The sequence below is a fragment of the Brassica rapa genome, unplaced genomic scaffold (genome assembly GCF_000309985.2).
Source record: "Brassica rapa cultivar Chiifu-401-42 unplaced genomic scaffold, CAAS_Brap_v3.01 Scaffold1078, whole genome shotgun sequence".
In the NCBI taxonomy this organism is placed as follows: domain Eukaryota; kingdom Viridiplantae; phylum Streptophyta; class Magnoliopsida; order Brassicales; family Brassicaceae; genus Brassica; species Brassica rapa.
Window position 1 is genome coordinate 59,246 of NW_022611012.1, and position 15,087 is coordinate 74,332.

The 15,087-nt window shown below is 45.9% G+C and overlaps 1 non-coding gene across 1 annotated transcript; it reads left to right on the forward strand.

Moving 5' to 3' along the window:
- Nucleotides 1-12,441: 12,441 nt before the first annotated feature.
- LOC117131616 lies at nucleotides 12,442-12,547 on the forward strand. Its single transcript, XR_004454714.1, has one exon. It is a non-coding gene; the product is annotated as a small nucleolar RNA R71 (small nucleolar RNA).
- The last annotated feature ends 2,540 nt before the right edge of the window (nucleotides 12,548-15,087 follow it).

A 15,087-nucleotide genomic window follows, 5' to 3' on the forward strand; every position in this document is an offset into this window, starting at 1 on the left:
TGTTGGAAATCAGCTTTGGTTACTTCATATGGTTCAAGGCAAGTGTGTAGTTGATAGGTTGATCCCCTTTAGCATCTTTAATGCTGTCTGCAATCAGTAAATCTAAAATGGTGCTAAAGATTGGTTAGATATTCATGTTTAAATCAATATAAGATTATAGTCCCTATTTTCAATAGCTAAGCATAATTTATTTGAAATTCCTTTTTACATAAGAATAAAATAAATTATATCAGTAATTCTCCCCCCAGACTTAAATTACACTGTCCCAGTGTAACTCAGCCGGAGTTATGATGAATAGTTCATGATGTACGAAATGTAACAAGTAGGTAAGATACATCTGACCGAGTTAGATATCGATCGATGGGTAAGTGTTACATCGATCGTCGTGTGGTTGCCTATGTCGAACGATGTCGACGTCTCGTCGTCGGTCGATATTCAAGTCCTCCTACTTGGGTCTCCTAAATCTGAAAGAAATAAAACGAAATAAATTAAATGCTAGCTAATAAAACCAAAGTAAAATACCTAATAGTGGGTTGCCTCCCACTCAGCGCTTGGTTATAGTCATTTAGCTTGACTATGGTAGTGATTGGCTATTGGGTGGAGAAACAGCTGCTTGTTGGAAAGCAAGCATCCACGTCATCTCTGCGCATTCTGGACCAAGATGCAATGAAACTTCTTGTGGCCTCATCATTTCTTGTCCATTTGTCATCCATCTTCTCAAGTACATTGGAGATGTTCTGTAGCCTTTCTTGAACGTTGTCAATGCTGCTGATATCTGGTGTTGAGCTGCGAGTTGCCTCTGAATTGCTTTGACTTCTTTCTGTAGGCATTCTGCGTGGTTGTCTAGTCCACTGATTTTGTTGTCGATGGAAAGTAGATGTCATTGCAGCGTTTGTCAAGTCGTTCCTCCATGGTGTCTAGAGAAGTGTAGATCTTGGATGTGATCTTGTCAACCTCTGCTGCTGTGTAAGGAAGTAACTCCACAGGTTTCTTGCCATCGATCCAAGGTCCTCGTAGCCTGTCGATCGATGCTGATTTTGCCTGCAAAAAACTTTGATTAGTAATGTTCTCAATATCCTTTTGGGCATGAAGTAATTGACTAGACAGTTTGTTTAGATCTATCATGACTGGTGATATAAAGCGGTCATGCATATCCTCGTAAGTCCTCAGCCTCTCATTCATGGCTGAGACTTTAGCGTCGAGCGATGTGAAGGTACACATGTCGATCGATGTCGCTGGTTGTTGGTCCTTCTTGCGAATGGTGTCCAGATCTTGCTGTAGTAGCTCGATTTTAGTGCTTAGCCAGTCCACATTGTTGTTGAGAGGGCAGTAAACGTCGTTTATCCTCGTGTTGATGTATGAGACTCCCCATTCATCCCTGTGTTGTGTTGAACATTGCGGTTCTGCAGAGATCTGAGCTGTAGGAAGACTGACGTCGATCGATGTTGCATGTGGTGCGTCGATCAATGCTGAGGTCGTAGCTTCCTTCTCAAGTTGCTGACGTAAACTCTCAATTTCTGTCCTCATTTCTGCCATACATCTGAAAAGCTCATTGTAGCCTCTATCCAAAGGCTGATGTTTGTCTTCTACCAATGTTTTGAGCTCCTCCCCCAGTTTCTCCTGAGCTCCACAAATACCAAACACCATCTCATCGATTTCTTCTTTGGTGTAGAGTTCTGGTGCCAGTCTTGTGAGTGTGAAGGAAGTGGCATGTTCTGGAAGACAGACGTGGCTCTCTTCAAAAATAGATGCTCTTTCCAGTATTTTCCTGATGTTGTCCTTTGTGACAGGTATCATCTCACCAGCTACGCCTCGTGCGTGTCCACGCTCATCTCTGTAGACTCCATACTCTTCCTTTTGTTCCCAAGTGAACTTTATGGCACCATACATGTCAAAAGCGCGGTTCCCACATTCATAGCGTCTGTCGATCGACGTCGGTTCATCTATTTCGATCGACGTCGGTTCATCAATATCGATCGACGTTGGTCGCTACGTAGCGACCGAGCGCTCATCCCGCTCGGTTGCTACGTAGCGACCGAGCTCGAGCTAAAGTTTGGTCGCTGCGTAGCGACCGAGCTCTTCCGAAACTGATACAACACCAGTCCATGCATTCTCGTCAAACCTTCAAATGCTTTCTCCCGAAGACCGTAGCGAGCTTAGTCTATGTTTTCCGCTATTCTAAATCATCGATCAAACTTCGCGGATTAGAAACCGCAGAAAGTTCGTTCTTTATCGAAAGAAATCGTAGTAAACGCTTCTAGTCGGAAGACGGCCCAAAGGGACCTAAAACACGACTCGAGGCCCATCCTGCGATTTCTTAACCAAAAGCCCATAAACCACAGCACGGTTTACGCTTGGTCCACAAGGAAGGATAAATGTCAAGTTTCGGCGGATAAATACGGAAGTTTTGAAGATAATTGTGAAGATCGGGAAAAATGGAATATCTCCATTTTTATGCTATGACGGCTTAAGGGCAGAAAAGTAAAAGCGTAAACCAACCTTGGAGCTAGTATATAAGGAGTCCTAGGCAAGGAGCATAAGTGAGAACTTTTTCAGAGCAAACTTAGCACTTAGAGCAATTTAGGCATTTTCCATTTTTGTTATTTCGTACTGCGACTCAATTAGGTTTAGCCGTCTTAAGGTTGCTAGAACTAGGAATCTCGCCGACAGCTCTCGAGCCCAGGCTTATACCTTATTGTAAACGCTCATACGCAAATTTGGAATAAGATCTTCTTTGCTCTCTTTTTTCGATTTCTTATACTTTATCGTTGATATTCTCGTCTTCTGATTGCTTGCCGTGTGGTAATTAGCAGATATCCGGGTCCTCTGGGAAATTTGGATTTTCCTAGTTTCCTTATTTAAACAAAAATCGACAGTGCGAGTTTCGGTTCCCACAGTTTGGCGCTAGAAGGAGGGGGATACAGATCAATCTAACCCGCAACACCACATCACGCTCAATCAGACATGTCAACTAACGACGCGGATAACGTGCAGACTCCTCTTAACGGAGGCAACGGCACCGAGCTCCACACTCCAGCAGCGGACGTATCCGCGGCTAACACCCCAGCAAATGCCGCGGCGCTCGACGAGTTTAAAAAGATGTTCGCCACCTATGAGAAAAGGTCGGAAGAACAAGATAAGCTCGTGAGTACCTTGACCAAACAGGTCGAAACCTTAACGGCAAGGACTCGAGCAATCCGTCCCCGCGGAACCACCAAAATCCGCGGGAAGAGACTTGTCTTCGCTACCCCACTCGACAGACCTGGAGTCGCGCGGGAACGACCTTCGGGTCAAAACCCTAGCGAGAAATCTCCCATCAAAAAGGGGAACCCTGAAAGTCCTCCGCCTCCCACAAAGGATTCGGAGGATAACGAAGCCGAACGCATTGACCTGGATCCTACCGATGTATCCAACGACACCGACCAGGACGTCGACAGACATCCAAGAAGGACCAGGAGTCGATCTGCTCGGGAAGGCTCCCCGTTCGAAAAATCAATGACGGAAGAAGAGGAAATCGCCTATTGGAACGAACAAGAGGAGCTGGCTGAAAGGCAAACCGAGCTCACTCGCAGTAAACACCGACAGGCTCGGAATTCAACTGACGAGACATCGGATATTCGCGATCTTCGCGACTACATCACCAAGACCGCGGCAGAAGTGAGAGTCGTAAAGTCTCAAATCCATCATGCTACTAGTGCTGCCCCCGAAATCGATCGACTGCTGGAAGGAGCTCGAAAGACCCCTTTTACCAGTCGCATTTCGGACATGAGGGTGTCCGATCCGAGAAAAATCAAAGTACCGAAGTACGATGGTACGGCCGATCCAAAAGCGCACCTTCAGGCTTTCCACATCGCGATGGGAAGAGCTAGACTGAAGGACGGCGAAAAGGATGCCGGCTACTGCCGCCTGTTCGTCGAAAATCTGGAAGGAGCAGCGCTCGAATGGTTCGCACGTCTCCATCGCAACACCATCGGGAGTTTCCGACAGCTCGCATCGGAATTTCTCAAACAATACTCTGTATTCATAGACAGAGAAACTTCCAATGTTGATCTCTGAAGTCTCTCCCAGATGGAAGACGAACCCCTCCGCGAGTTTATCAGCGGGATAAGCGACAAAGTGGCCATTGACGCGCTGAGAAAGACGCTCTGGTACAAGTCGAGATTCAGAAAGTGGATAACCCTCGACAAACCGTTAACGATCCAGGACGCCCTACACAAAGCAACGGACTACATCATAGTCGAGGAGGAGTCTTATCGCAAAAACATAAGGCGGCAAGACCATCCTCGAAGGACGTGGATCCAAAAGGGAGACAGAAGAACTCTCGTAACGACAAGTACGTCCATCACGAGGGGGAAGATCTCCGAGGGGCGCATAATTATGCGATCAATTCGGATTAAGGCCGAACCACGGGCAACACGTGGACCCGCAATCAAGGGAATGACGAAAACACCTTCTGCGAGTTCCACCAGTCCCGAGGACACTCCACGACCAACTGCAAAGTCTTGGGAGCAAGACAGGCCGCGAAGCTACTCGCTGGAGAGCTCTCGGAAGTAACTAGCGTCAAGGATCTCATCCTCGATTCCGATCACCCTCCAAAGACAGACAGGAATCCGCCCGCTGAAAAATCCCCTCAACGAAACCAGCCTAGGGATAAACGTGGTAGGAGGCCAGACGACAAGGGGAACGATAACAATCGTCGCAGAGTCAACATGATCATCGGGGGATCACAATACTGCGGCGATACTGTGTCGGCCATCAAGGCTTACCAACGGAAGGCAGAGTCGAGTGCAAATTGGCCTACATGGTCTCCTCCCCGAGATGGCCAAAATTGCTCGATCACCTTCACAAAGGAAGAAGCCGGCGGCATCGATCAACCTCAATGCGATCCGCTCGTCATAGATCTCATCATAGGAGACTTAGAAGTCGGAAGGGTACTCGTTGATACGGGAAGCACGGTCAACGTAATCTTCCGCGACACTCTCAATCGGATGAGCATCAAACTCGGAGAAGTAATTCCAACGCCAAAACCGCTCACGGGTTTTTCAGGCGAAGTATCGATGACTCTTGGATCGATCCAACTACCGGTCATGGCCAAGGAGATCACGAAAATCGTCGAATTCGCGGTAGTCGATCATCCCGCTATCTACAACGTGATCATGGGAACCCCATGGCTCAACGCCATGCAGGCAGTTCTGTCGACCTACCATCTGGTTCTCAAATTTCCAACCCCAAGCGGAGTCGCAGCTATCTGGGGATGCCAAAAACAGTCGCGGCTATGCTTCCTCGCGGAGCACAAGTTAAGGCAAATCATGACTTCTGCAACTGCAAACGGCAAACGGCAAACGCACGAAGATAGATCGATCTTCGGCCAAAAACGCCCCAAAAAAAGACAAATTAAAATCGTCTACCGACGCAAACGCATCGGACGTCGAAACTCGACACGAGTCCAAAGCCCACGTTACAACTCAACGGAACATCCGGAAAATAGCGTTGACCCAACCACGATCGACACGGTCAAGGCGAACATCACGGCATCTACCGCCGAGTAAAAACACTCACGGCGTGAAGCAGAACTACGAGATGGCTTGATCCTCGAAAGGGGTACGTTGGCAGCTCGTCAAAAGACGAGTTCAGCTATCCCCCTCTCTAAAAGGGGGGGGGGGAGTGGGTGCGTATACTCGTATACTCCCACTTAGAAAAATCTTCATTATTGTAATCGAGTTTTTAGAAACTTCAAAAACTTTTACTACAATCTACGTTGCTCCTTTTTATCGAAAACGTTTATACTTCAGTCAAACGCAAAAACTTTCCGGACACATCTGGAAACGTTAAGACTCTTGTCTGCGGCCTCATCCGGCCCAAAATCGTTAAATTATCATCTTTCAAAACACTTAAAGTTACACGTATAATCCTCGAAACAACTGCGAGACGTCGCAAAGTTTAAATTCGAAGATAATACTAACAAATTGTCTGAACGCGACCACAAAAACCTTACACCCCGTTCGTCGATTGGCCCCGACGAACACGCCAGCCGTCTTAAACAAACGCAATTCGATCACTTTTTTGATCTTTAAAAACGTCCAACACTAGGACGAAAGCGCACTACAACTAAAAAACCGAAATTTTGGTTTAGCACTTCCAGTTGACTCTGAGAAGATGCTCGATTCGTACCATACAAGACATATAAGCCGAGAACCTATCGCGGACTTTAAATCGATGCGAGTCAGGAAGAAATCGCAACAGGAAAAACAATAGCCGGCTAGTCACCGCACAAACCTTAACTGAAAGTAAACATAGGTCTTGCCCTAAACCCAATGCTCTGGTCTCAAACATCTCAAGACATGATATCTAAAAGATACGAGATCCTAAACCATGTCTCTCCGTTCGCATCTCAATGTTCCCGAAAATCGTAAAGATAAGTAATTTTTACGAAAATCACGAACGAACGAACAGATTGAATGTCTCATCGAAGTTAAATATGAGACGAGAACTCATATTTACTTCGAACCTACTCGGGAAAATTCGAAAAATGAAACATTCATCATATATATAAAACCGCGTAAAGCGGTAAGGGATTCAAAGCCACCAACGGCCAGTCCCGGTAAATACAAATACGGCCATCTAGGCCTAAGCAAAATCCAAATTTGAAAAAGCCACACTCGGCCGAAAACAGATAAACGATAATCAAACTCAATCATCGACACAAAGGATCAGTCCGTCCAATCGCTACCTTCTCACCCACCAAAGACGGGATCCTCAACGGTCGGTTCTGCATCATCTTCAGCGTCGGCCAGCCTTCGACCACTGCTCTGCCCAGTGGCATAAACAGCAGGCAAGGAGGTACCTTCAAAAAACACCCCCATGTCATCATCAATCGATGAGCTGAAACAAGATCGATGAGTCTCAACCGCAACACGGACCCTCTTGGGAGAGAAGTAACCCCAAAACAGCGGGCCACCACGGAGACGGTTTCGGACGACGCACAGATCTTCCGGAAAAGGAGGAATGGGGTTGTGCACTACAAAATAGACACAGTTCAGATATAAGGTAGAAAACGGGTGGTAAGAAAACAACGAGTAGTCATTCAACACGTTACCTCCTACCCCCCACAGTCGCCTAAAAGAAGGAAGGCACTTCGCGGCAACCGAGGCTTGATCCAATCTAACGTAAAAAAAGTAACTCTTCCACCCACGATCGCCCTGAGAGAATCCTTTCAGGACTTCCATAAAACTATGCGGTCTAAAACCGTATAGACGATCGGTCCCAACACGAGACAGGGTAAGGAAAGCTTCGAGATATTCAACAGTAAGTTCTATGCCTCGCTTGTATCCCAAGACTAGTAACCCGACAAGATGCTTTATACCGCGGGGAGAAATCTGACTTATCGAAACTTCCAAACGGTTCAGAAACTCTACTATAACCGACGGAATGGGAAACCATAGGCGAGCACGCATCAGATGCTCCTCGTACAAAGTGAAAAAGCCTTCGGGAGGTTCATCAGCCCTCTCCCCCTCGAGGGGTAATCGAAAATCCACGTTTTCCAGAACGTTACAGAAGCTGCGTACGGTTCCAAGAAATGGGAGCGTACACCTGCTCGGTCTCCCGACGACCCTTTCCGAAAAAGCCCTCACGGGAACCCACGGTTCGGGAGGCGATTCTTCCACGTTGCACAAAGCCACCCAATGTGCGTCGGCCTCGGCAGGGTCAGCTGAGTGTGCCACAAACTCGATCTCTCGAACAACCTCACCACGTTGGTCACGGACAGTTTCGCGATTGAAGATAGTAGGCCGAGCGTTTCCCGAAATCCCTTGAGACATTCTCAACAGGGAGAAAAGGAAAAATCTCAATGGTAGAGAGAGAAAATTCAAAGGACTTTTTTCGCTATTAAACTTTGAGGAGATAATGAAGTGAAAAGCTAAAAACAAGTTACCCCCCTTCTTATAGGCATGAGAATTTACTATTCAAGCTCGGACTTTCGGATATTAATTCCATCCAACAAGCCTAACTTGCCAAACACGTTTAACCACACGCCAAGACCTTACGATGCACGGTCCTAACAGGCTGTGGGGCTAACTGTTGGGGTCAAAAACGGTCACGACGGAATTATCACCGGAAAACCATCGGAAATCACATTTCCAAAGGAGATAGTAAAAAGAAAGATATAATTTTCGTAAAAAATAACCAATACGAAGTTTTTACGAAGAAGTATCCTTGAAGATTCAAAGAAAATGAACCAAGCTCGTTCATTGCGTAACTACCGCACATACACGCTGTCTGGTCGCTACGTAGCAACCAATTCCGAGCCGTAGCGACCGAGCATCCAACCTACTCGGTCGCTACGTAGTGACCGAGCTCAAGCCAAAGCTCAGTCGCTACGTAGCGACCGAGCGATCGTCCCGCTCGGTCGCCACGTAGCGACCGAGCTCAAGCCAAGCTCGGTCTCTACGTAGCGACCGAGCACTCGTCCTGCTCGGTCGCTATGTAGCGACCGAGCTCGAGCCAAAGCTCGGTCACAACGTAGCGACCGAGTGATCGTCCCGCTCGGTCGCTACGTAGAGACCGAGCTCGGCCAAGCTCGTTCGCTACGTAGCAACCAAGCGCTCGTCCCGCTCGGTCGCTACGTAGCGACCGAGCGATCGTCCCGCTCGGTCGCTTTGTAGCGACCGAGCGCTTGTCTGAGCCCGGTCGCTTCGTAGCGACCGAGCGCTTGTCCCACTCGGTCGCTACGTAGCGACTGAGCTCGAGCCAAATCTCGGTCGCTACGTAGCGACCGAGCGCTCGTCCCGCTCGGTCGCTACGTAGTGACCGAGCTTGAGCCAAAGCTCGGTCGCTACATAGCGACCAAGCGATCGACCCGCTCGGTCGCTAAGTAGCAACCAAGCTTGAGCCAAAGCTTGGTCGCTACGTAGCGACCGAGCTCGAGCCAAAGTTCGGTCGCTGCGTAGCGACCAAGCTTTTCCGAAACATCGATACGACACCAGTCCATGCATTCTCGTCAAACCTTCAAATGCTATCTCCCGAAGACCGTAGCGAGCTCAGTATGTTTTCCGCTATTCTAAATCATCGATCAAACTTTGCGGATTAGAAACCGCGGAAAGTTCGTTCTTTATCGAAAGAAATCGTAGTAAACGCTTCGAGTCGAAAGACGGCCCAAAGGGACCTAAAACACGACTCGAGGCCCATCCTGCGATTTCTTAACCAAAAGCCCGTAAACCACAGCACGGTTTACGCTTGGTTCACAAGGAAGGATAAATGTCAAGTTTCCGCGGATAAATACGGAAGTTTTGAAGATAATTGTGAAGATCGGGAAAAATGGAATATCTCCATTTTTATGGTATGACGGCTTAAGGGCAGAAGAGTAAAAGCGTAAACCGACCTTGGAGCTAGTATATAAGGAGTCCTAGGCGAGGAGCATAAGGGAGAACTTTTTCAGAGCAAACTTAGCACTTAGAGCAATTTAGGCATTTTTCCGTTTTTGTTATTTCGAGCTGCGACTCAATTAGGTTTAGCCGTCTTAGGGTTGCTAGAACTAGGAATCTCGCCGACAGCTCTCGAGCCCAGGCTTATACCTTGTTGTAAACGCTCATACGTAAATTCGGAATAAGATCTTTTTTGCTCTCTTTTTCGATTTCTTATACTTTATCGTTGTTATTCTCGTGTTCTGATTGCTTGACGTGTGGTAATTAGCAGATATCCGGGTCCTCTGGGAAATTAGGGTTTTCCTAGTTTCCTTATTTAAACGGAAATCGACAGTGCAAATTTCGGTTCCCACAGTTACATCGATTGATGGTAGAGTAATTTCTGCAGAACTTGTGTTCTTGAGATGATTGCTCTTCATGGATTTTTCTGTTGATGTAGAAGGAAGAGTGTTCATCTTATTTGCTTGTGTGTTTGCTCTAATGTGTGTAGGTGGTTTCGGAGGTGCAAAACTATTTATATAGGTATCTATAAACCTAGTTGGGGAGGGAATATTCTCCTGCTCCTGAATTTTCGCTGCGGCGCGAATATCGATCGATGTTCTTTTACGGGTGTCGATCGATGTGAGCGGTTGTTTTGCTGGATGAGGGTGGGTATCGACCGATGTGGAGTGCACAGTGTCGAACGATGTTGGAAACGTGTTGGTGAACTTATGTGTTTCAAGTCTTTCATCCTGCAAAGACATTTCTATTGCACGTTCTTTCCAGTAATCCTCATCGTATTCCTCGGTATGTTCCTCATTAGGTGAAGTAATTACAGTCTCAACTACAAAACTTTCATGGAAACCACTGTCTGCCCAACTGCCTATGGAATAATCATCATGTCCTCTCCTGCTTGGAGGTTGGAAGGCAAAGTGTTGGTAACAATGATTAGGTGAAGCGAAATGGTCAACTGGGTGTATTACGTCGAGTGACGTGTTGTTGCGGTCATTAGTCACCGTTGACTCATTGGAATCGATCGATGGAAAGGTTGGGGTGCCGATCGATTCCGAGTACTCTGTTTCGTACTCCGATTCATACCCTGCTCCACAATGGCATGCGCCAATGAAGCCAAGTTCTTTCCCATAATCCACAGAATTAGTTACCTTTCTCTTAGGTCGGATGGTGTCGTAGTGGATGTTTGGGTCTATGAGCGTTCACAATTTGTTTTTGTTCATGTCACATACAGCTCCTACTGTAGCTAGGAAAGATCGTCCAAGCAGAAGTGAAGAGTTCCAGTTAAGCTCGATGTCTAAGACATGAAAATCTACAGGGACAAGGGCATTACCAATCAGTACATCCAGATCTCTTATGATGCCTCCTGATTGTTTCTCTGAAAGATCCACGAAGGTGAAGGATTCCGTTGAGGGTTCGATGGTCAAACCAAGCTGGTCTGCCATGATCCTAGGGAGGATACTAACTGATGCTCCTGTGTCACACATTGAATGGGGAAATTCAACACCCTTGACTACGCATGGTATTGCAAACTTCCCAGGATCACTCTTCTTCGTCAATGTGATCCTGTGTTTCATCTTCTCTCTGACTTGATGAAACATTCTCCTAATGTCCTCCTCAGTTACCTTTGTTTCTCTGAAGAACATCCACAACCGGTGTGTGAAGTAAGCTTCATCAAAAGGTTTTTCGATTGGGATTCTGAGGACTCGTTTAGTGAAACCATCCATCTCCTTATCGTTAGCTTCCCTCTTAAGGTTTTTAGGAATCTTCTCCTTTTTTTCCTTAACCTTCTCCCTTCAGATTCTTGTTCTTCTTGAACAGATTCTGGTGAACTATTTAAAGGGTTGGGTTTTGGTTCGGGTGGGTTTGCTAATGGTTTAGGTGGTGGTCTGAGTGCATAGATGTAATTATTATCGATTGAGGGTAACCGCACTCGGTATGTCAGAGGTGCCTGTCCATCGATGGGAGGTATGTTTTGACGATCGACGTCGGACTCACTCTGTCGATCGATGGTTGGCTCAACCGATCGATCGATTTTTTCATAGAAAGGGGAGGGTGGGTGAGGATGCTTAGCTGCGAATTCTTCATGAGTTAGAATTCGAACCGCATTGCATTCAGTCGATTTGGCAGATGACGTCGATCGATGACTGGAGTAATCCTTCCATCGATCTTCATCATGGTCTGTCGATCGATGCGAGTTCATCGACATCGGTCGACACCATTGGGATCCGCCGAGACTCATGGAGCTTTCGATTTTGAAATCTCCTTCCTCAAGCTTTTCATTTCTCACCACTTGCCAAAATCATCATCTATGATGGCATTTACGTGGTGTTTTCCTTTGTCGGCTCCTGCCTCTCTAGCGAAAGCTTCTTGCCTCTTTATAGTCTCACCCGTCTTAATTACTTGGGTTTCAAGTTTTCTCACCTGAGTCCCTAAGGTCTCGATTTTGGTGTTCAGATTGTTGTAGGCAGAGTCTATCTTACCGTTGAAATCCACTGTGATTTGTTGTTGTCCCAATAGTACTCGATCAAGCATTTCTTCGATCTTCCTTTCCTGAGTCTGGGGTGGTGGATTTTGGTAGTAAGAGTTTGAGTAGCTCTTGCTGTTGTTGAAGGGTTTTTGAAATTGTGAATTTTGGTTACTTCTTTGGCCATTTCCAAAGAAGTTTCTGTTTCCGCCCTGGTTTCCAAATTTCTGGAATCCGGTACCTCCGATGTAATTCACATTTTCTTCTCCTTCCGTATCTGCTACTTCTCCTTCAGCTGAACAGACTTGCTTCCTAAGAAGCTCGTGCACCACATCTAACTTAGCTCTTACTTCGTCCATATGTTCCTTCCCGATAGAGGCTACAGACTTCTTCCGTTCAGAGTCAGTGTTTTTGGTGCTGCTGCTGTTAGCAAGGTTTTCGATAAGTCTCACAGCTTCCAACGGATTCCGAGTAGTGAAGTTCCCTTCACTCGCCATATCAAGGGCCATTTGATACTATAAGGCGAGACCTCGGAAGAAAGTGCTTAGAAGCTGCACTTCGTTAAATCCGTGGTGTGGACAGTCTCGCTGGAAGAACTTAAATCTAATCCACACATTTTTGAAGGACTCTCCAGCCTTCTGCGAGAATGTGGAAATTTTGTTCCGAAGTTCTTCAGCGCGCGCCTCATCGAAGAAGTTTCGTAAGAAAGCATTCTTGATGTCGCTCCAGGATGTTAAAGATCCTGTGGGTTGCTGCCTAAGCCAGTGCATCGCTTCTCCATTCAGCGTGTATCTGAAGAGCTTGCACAGCAGGTAATATTCGGGGACTCCTTCCATCCGAATAGCAGCGATTAGATCCTCGAACCTTTCCAAATGGTCCATAGGATGCTCGTGCGGTAACCCAGAGTAGGGTATCTGCGATACGAGAGTGTAGTATTGAGGCTTCAGCTCGAAATTCTGCTTCTGGATCTCCGGAAGTCGAATAGCTGATCTGTTGGAATAGTACTCATCTGGGCGATTGTAGTCGGCCAGTGGTCTCGATCGAGCGTCCTCATCTACAGGTTGAGCAGCTCCTGTAGCATCAGCATCAGGGATTACAGTTCCCTGAGCATCTATTTTCTGACCTGTTGCATTACGCAGATGACCGGCCTGGTCATACAGGTTTCCGTTCTCGTCCTGAGTTAGAATAATAATGTTTACCATTTCTGACGACACGGTATCGATCGACGTACGCGGGGTAGTATCGATCGTTGTCGAACGATTGGGATCGATCGACGATGACGGTCTGGTGTCGGTTGACGGTTGATTGTGCGTATCGATCGACGACGAAGTGGTTGCGTCGAGCGATGTGGAACGTTGACCTCTATGGATGGTGCGTTCCAAATGAGCAGGATCGTCTGAGAACAGCAAGTCTTTCTCCTTGTTGCTTCTGGTACCGCTGGGCATGCACCTGAAAAGACAAGAAAAAAAATTATTAGAAAAGGGGGTAAAGAAAAGAATAAGAATTAATAAAACAAAATCTAATGGCGATCAAAGCTTCCCGGCAACGGCGCCAAATTTGATACCACTCAAATTACCCTAAGGAATGTTACTCTCATCAAAAGAGGTTCAGATGTAGTACTTAGGGATCGAATCCACAAGGAGCTAGGGAACAATTAAATCTAGTGTTTATTAATTCTAAATGTTGTAAATGTTTAAATGAAATAGCAATAGTAACAAGCGAGTAAATAATAAATGTAACTTGGTTGGAAATGATATTAGATGCAGGGCCACTATTCAGGTGTTGGAGATTATAATACCTATAGATGCCTAACTGTTGTATGCATGATATATTAGAGCTCATTCGCTTAACTCAGTGATCAGCTGTCGCATGTACCACTGGTTAACAAACTAAATCTCGTGTCTCACCGGTTAGATGCAGACACAAGAGAGTGTCGATCAATAGTCTTTTAAGACGTCGACCGATACACCTTTGCCAACATCGATGGATTGTCAGTTGAGGACATCTATCGACGGGTTCTAGCCAGGCCTATGCGCGAGTATGAAATGCCCTACTAAGATTCTAAATTGGCGGTTAGCCCTCTCTAGCAATCCTAATATGATATATAGATGTCAGGATGGGATAACAAGAGTGCTTGAATATGCAATCCTATGATCAAGTTCTAGTTAGCAAGGCTAAAACAAGCAATGAATACAAATCTATCATGAATATCACAACAAGGCAGATCTATAGTTTGGGGCTAATCCCACAAACCTATCTGAACCTAGGATATAACAGTTGAATTACTCAGACATAGCAAAGCAATTCATATCAATAGAGAAATAAGAACTCATAGAATAGATGAAAAGAAATAGAAACAAGAAGTTCCAATCACAAGTGATCTTCTCTCCCAAATGAAACTTGTAACAAAACTAGGTCTAGAAAAAGCTCTCCCTCTGGCGTCAAAACACTTGCAGTATATATTCTACTAGGTTAAAAACTCATCAGGGCATTTTGGTAATTTGGCTTGGCCTTGGTTTTTAAGTCTGCTGAATCCAAAATGTCGCGTCTGGTGTCTCGACATCGATCGATGGTACTTGTGTACATCGATCAATATTAATCTTCATCTGTCGAGGCATTTCCTGATATCGATCGTCAACACTGATGCGCATCGATCGATTATTCTTCCTCTCGTCCACCTCTAAGTGGTCAGCTCGGGTGAAATGTCCTTTATGCTCCAAAATGCTCCAAAGTCATAGCTTTACTCCGAAATGCACCTGAACCCGAAAACATACCTAGAAGAGTAGAAAACATAGATATATATATATATATATATATATATATATAGTAAAATACTAATATACCATGGATAAAAATGAGACAAATCGTCTGGGCCTTCTCTGAAAACTACAGGTACTAAGGTTGCGTGGAAAGAGGTTTGTGGTACTAAATGTGAAGGAGGATTGGGTATTAGAGATTTAAAAGAGGTTAATAAAGTGTATGGTCTCAAGCTGATATGGAGAATGTTAACTGGTGATTCATTATGGGGGAAGTGGATTAAAGAAAGGTTACTTAAGGGGAAAAGTTTCTGGGAAGTGAAGGTTAAAACGCATATGGGCTCTTGGATGTGGCGTAAGATGTTGAAAGTTGAGAGGAGTGGCTAAATCGTTCTATATGAAGGAGTTGGGGAATGGGAGGCATACGTCCTTTTGGTTCGATAAATGGTCAGAG